This window comes from Chrysochloris asiatica, unplaced genomic scaffold, assembly GCF_000296735.1.
Source record: "Chrysochloris asiatica unplaced genomic scaffold, ChrAsi1.0 scaffold00548, whole genome shotgun sequence".
Taxonomy (NCBI): Eukaryota; Metazoa; Chordata; class Mammalia; order Afrosoricida; family Chrysochloridae; genus Chrysochloris; species Chrysochloris asiatica.
The window spans coordinates 174,617-180,361 of record NW_006409066.1 but is presented as its reverse complement, the minus strand read 5'-3'; the positions used below and the strand labels follow the sequence as shown (position 1 = coordinate 180,361).

The window sequence follows — 5,745 nt, the reverse complement described above, 5'->3', positions numbered from 1 at the left end:
TGGATGTTTCAAAAGTTCAAATATTTTTAACTTTCTACAGAAATCTTTACCCTAGTAAGTCATACTGTCTCCGTAACTTTGAAAAATCACAAATTTGGTACACCTGTACCACATCAGTGGCTGTCCAGTCAGGTTCTACTAATGTTATTAAGTGCCGTCGAGTCACTTCCGACTCAGCGACCCTCTATAGGTTTTCCGAGGAGCGGATGGTGAGTTTGAACCACCGACCTTGCAGTTCAAACCAGCCTTATGGTCGCGTGCTTGTCCTACAGTGCTACACTAGGACTCCAAACCTTAATATTAGTTCAAATAAATTTTAATACTTGGACCATTTGATTTGCTTATGAATGATTTGAAGCAGAAGTATACTCATTTTCTTTTCATTGTTTATTTGGAGCGGTTACGCATGATCAAGTCTTTTTGTTCTAAGTATCTTAGGAGCTACAGTGTGTAAGATACTTTGCTAAGTCCTGATGGGATGTTTTAATTTATTAAAATCATTTTTCCTAATCTCGTCCCGCAGTGATGGTCATTGTTCTCCAGAACAGGGATGGAGGAAATGTCGGTCCAGGAAGCAGCAGAGTCACCAAGGGTCCAGTTTCAGTCTTTGGACACCCAGTCTGAGGGTCTGTCCCCAGATCCTCAGTTCGTGCAGGAGACCAACATGGAACAGGGACCCTTTGGGGGTAAGGCGGTGAAAGTGCTTACATCCGGAAGAATGGGAGCAGAAGAGGTACACCTGGGTCTGGCATGAAAGACCAAGAGAGTCAGTAAGAGGGACGCTCCTAGTGGGTGGCCTGTAAATGAGAAACACATGTGACTCAGTTCAGCCCCCCCCCCCCCCAGGTCCCTCTGTTAAGGGTCTGGGCTTCTCTATTAAGGACAGCCTATCTTTCTTTAACAAACAAAGTGGTAGTCACTGTGCTCTGGCTGTTTTCCCTCACTTCATCCCAGTTATCACATCCAGAATAATGTCTCAGATATGCACCCTTTATTTACCACATCTCACAATCCATGCCTGGCCTTCAGTGTTAGATTTCCTCACTGCCTCGTAGATTTAGGGCTTGTCTCTCCTCTTGTTCCCCTCATCTAGGTTCTCATTCCTTGATAACCTCGTGTGCTTTATCACCTGCCATTCTGTTCAATTGCAGTGTTTGTGACTAATTTTGACCAAGAAAACCACCATGTAATACCAGTTGAGCACAATGCCTGTATGAATGTATGCAAATTATATCAGGGTATAGTTACATTTTTATTATTGTATAAGTTAGTTCTTGCTTGTTCTTTTGTAAGAACTGTGCCTTAGATTGTTGTGGCCAACTCCAGAGTCTAAACCTGAGTGTGAGCAACAGAAGGAATGTTGAGTGCTGTGGGACACTGTCAGAGTGAGGAAAGAACTGTGGGAATGAGCATTCCTTGTTCTTGGGGGCCATAGGCATTGATTGTAGATGCAGTGCTCCTTCACAAGGGAATGGCTTAATGTAATTGATAGAACAATACATGGGAAAGGGTCAGTAGTTTACTAAATAGCCATGGTTCAGGAGACGTCATTGCAGGCCTTCATGCTTTGCTTTGCCCATCTACAAAAACAGGTATGTTCGAGGAGTGTCATGTCATGAGGATAAAGTAAAATATGAAATTTCTTAATAGAATCCTGTATAGCAGGTAGGTGCAAACATGTAAGTAGGGCATGCAAATGCTGAGAAGAAACAGAGTAGAGATCCCTGATAAGTAGTCACTAGTTTAACTAAGATGTTGTGTTAAGAAGGGTCCCACTGTCTCTCCCTGGGCTGGAGAGGCCTCTTCTGTAAGGGAGCCCTGGGGAAGGACTGCTCTCACTGTTGGCTCCTTTCTCCTCCCCTAGCTCCACCTGTTCCTCAGGTGCCTGCTCTTCCCCACACGGGAAGCCCAGGAGACCAGGCAGCTACGCTCCTGACAGCCAGGTACCAGGTGAGCTGAGGATCCCTCTGCCTTTCCTCAGGGACTATTGCTGCTGGTTGAGTGGCTTCTCGCTCATGCCCTTTGTAAACCATGCCTGGAGATTTTTTCAACAGCAGAGCTCAGTTTGGAAACGGATCCTCTTTAGAGACCTGGACTTCACACAAACTGCCTTCCTGTATCCCCAACGATACAAGCAATCAGGATTCTTCCCTAGATTGGTTCTTTGTCCATGATGCTGCAGTGGGTGCTTGTTAGAGCTCAAATGGTTATGGGACTTATTCCCTAAGTCTCAAGCTGTTCTCTCTCCTTCCCAACATAAATACTTACTGGGCACCCTCTTTGTCATCTCCATTCTCTTGCCATGGTGTTATAGTGAATTTATTCCCCAGAGCAGCCAGGATGTATTATTTCAGGAGTTTGTGACATTCGAGGATGTGGCTGTGTACCTTACTCGAGAGGAATGGGGATGCCTGGACCCTGTTCAGAGAGATCTCTACAGAGAAGTGATGTTAGAGAATTATGGGAACGTGGTCTCACTGGGTAAGGACTCTCTTCCTTATTATTCAATTTACCTATTAAGATTTTCTTATTTCCTTGTTTTTGAGGCATCTGAGATAGTAGAGTGTGGCTCAGACTTCAGATCTTTAGAACCTCCTAATCCTCTGTATTTGAACCCTGGTGTGGCGCGGTAGGATAAGCACTGGACTGGTCACCGCAAGGTTAGCAGTTCAAACCCACCAGCCACTGTCAGAAACCCTACACTGGGTCGCTATGAGTCGGAACTGACTCGATGGCACACCACCACCCAATCTCTAATTTTAGGGTTATCTAGGAATGGGGTAACTAAGGTTTCTTTAGGGGTTTTAAGAAGAGCAATTCTATTCCTTATTGCCAGTTAATGTTTCCTACTTTGGGGAGCAGCTGTTCCCTGTTAGAAAAGGGCAACTTGCTTGTGCTAATTTTAGGGTTATCTAGGAATGGGGTAACTAAGGTTTCTTTAGGGGTTTTAAGAAGAGCAATTCTATTCCTTATTGCCAGTTAATGTTTCCTACTTTGGGGAGCAGCTGTTCCCTGTTAGAAAAGGGCAACTTGCTTGTGCTTTGCCTAAATTCTCACTTTCCCTATCTTCTTTTTTTGTTGTTGTTCCTTTTTTTTTTCAGTAGGAAAGACCATAGGGCCTCACAACTGTCAACCTGATATTTTCCTCCCTAGTATCTCAGTTTCCTAGAAGAATTGATGTATTTTTAAAAGATAAGCTAATATTCTTCTTGAATAGTCACTGACCTCTTATTCTTCCCCAAATTCGTCTTCAGTCGTCAACGTGAGAGACTTGATTTAAACGTGTGACTTACTGCCTGCATTTCAGTGACTAGTTCAGGTGGCAGCTGCACCCCGGGCATCAGAAGTCTTAGGCATTTTCCCCTTACTCAGAGTCTTAAACCATAAGTCTCCTTGGTACAGTAGGCAACCTGTGGACTAGGCTTTGGGCCGCTAACCGCTAGGTCAGCAGTTCAAACCCACCAGCTGTTCTTTGGGAGAAACATGAGGCTGTCTGCTACCCTAAAGAGTTATAGTCTTGGAAACCATATATAGAGTCTCTATGAGTCAGAATTGACTTGATGGCAGTAAATTTGGTTTAATGTGTTGTAGAGAAGCATTGGTGTGGGGTATATTTGCACCCCGTTGATGTGAGTATTTCTCCTTTTTCTGACTTTTTTGCTTGCTTCTATTTCTGCTCTTTTCCTTTTATTTATATATCCACACACATTCCCTTGTTTGTTTTTTTCTTGTCTCTGCTGGTGGCATCCAGGGTATTGCTTGATCTTGATGACACTCAGGATTGAAGAAGTCTTCTTATCCCTGGGGAGGCACCTGTCCACTGGGAAGGTTTTTAGTGTGTTTTCCATTCCTGGCTCTTTGATCTTTATAGGCATACTTCTTCGTCTTCCCACCACCCGGATACATAATGTGAATTCCTGCCCGGCCCTGAGTCATACCCAAGCAAGTGCTTTCTCTGGAGAAACACTTGCAGTCCTTTCAGCAGGAATCTTCAAGAGATGGCTCAAGTACTGACTTCCATCGCTAGTGCGCAGCCCTCCTCGGAAACTCCTTTTCCACGATTGTAAGATATGAAACTTGATTGATGGAGTAGATGCTCCCCAGGAAGCCACCACTTTGTAAAATTGCAGATCCTCAAATGACCTTTGTTAAATTTTTGAATGTAAAGGGCTAAGGAAGCTTCTGTTGCAACCCAGTGCATTTTGAACCCAATTTATTCAAAAACCACAGTTGATGATCCTCTCCTTGTGTTCTGAGAAGCCACCAAATCCAACTCCACCTCTTCACAGTCGTGGTCTTTGTTATTTGAGATTGTGGAACATACGCTGCATGTGTCTCCTTTTCTGTGAACATGGCCTGCCCTTGATTTTCCCTAACTCAGCTGCAAGCCCTGGGCTTTCCTCATGTTGAACACTTTAGTCAGCTCCTCCCTTTAGATCTCCATGGTTGTCTCCAGTGTCCTGCCGGCCTCCCCTTGATTCTTTGTGGTGCTTTACATTGGTACCTTTATACTACCTGACCTGATCAAGTGTTCCTTAGCGCAGTCCTTGATGGAGGGGAAGTGGGAGGGCAAAAGAGTTTAATAAACTTCTTTTATTTCAGGGTTATCAAATGGAGTATATATTTACAACTTTGTAAACTGTAAAATGATGTATAATTGTAAACGACTGTAAATTTTACCGAATTACAGAATTTCCAACAGTTAACCTGCCTACTTTTTGGAGTAAAGAATGCAGTCTTATGGTACAGCATGCTCTCCGGCTTTGAGAGCAACACTTGATCCGGTTTTCTCTGTCACCTGTGCGCCACGCCACACCCACGCACACACCCATACTGAACTCCCACAGATCCGATAAGAAATCCTCTTCCTGAAAAGGCCTTCGTGACCAAGTCAGCATCTCTGTTTATAAAATAAGAAAGAAAATCTTATTCATATTTGTGCACTCAGCAAAGTCTACCTGAAGTTTAACTTTACATTCTTATTAATTGAGCTTAATGTTTGGTGGTGTAAAACAGAGATTTGACAATTCAGTCTTTAGATTAGCAATCCCACTCTCAGTTCACATCTCTTTCCCCATTATAGGAGCTTTCAGTCGTATTTGTCACAGACCTCAGAACTGTAGTGTAACAGCAATACAGAGTATGAAAAATTGAGTAGAACAGTAAAAAGCCATAATTTTCATTGCCAGGTTTAAAAAGAAGCATATGCTATTGATGGTGAGCAAGTAACTAGCTCCAAGTTCGTACTTTGTGTTGGGAAAGGGAACTGAGTGTGGATGTTGAGTTGCATACACACTGAGAGCAAACTGATGGCAGCTCAGAGTGACCGTCTAGGACAGAGTACAGCTAGCTGCCCCATATGGTTTCCGAGGCTGTAAATAGTTATGAAAACAGACTGCCACATTTTTCCTATAGAGTGGTTGGTGGGTTCAAACTTCAGACCTTAAAGGTGCCCTATTACATGATGATACAGTTATCAAAATTGTAGCTGATAAGTGAGTTGATCAATCAGTAATGTTGGGCACATATCCATTTCTGTTGGAAGTCAAAGTTGTGGAAGACAGCAGTGGATTTGCATAAAATATATATGACTGCTCCATCTGTTTGTTATTTACTGAGGAACCAATGTGTAGTAGCTACTATACACATCTTGTTTAGTCCTTGCCATAATCCTGTGAACAGGTAGTAGTATTCCTATTTCATAAATGAAGAAACTGAGGCTCAGATAAGTTAAGTGATCTGCTT

General features: G+C 43.2%; 1 pseudogene; it reads left to right on the top strand.

Annotated features, from left to right (window-relative positions):
• The first annotated feature begins 550 nt into the window (after nucleotides 1-550).
• Nucleotides 551-4,067, top strand: LOC102830215 (annotated as a pseudogene).
• Nucleotides 4,068-5,745: the final 1,678 nt, after the last annotated feature.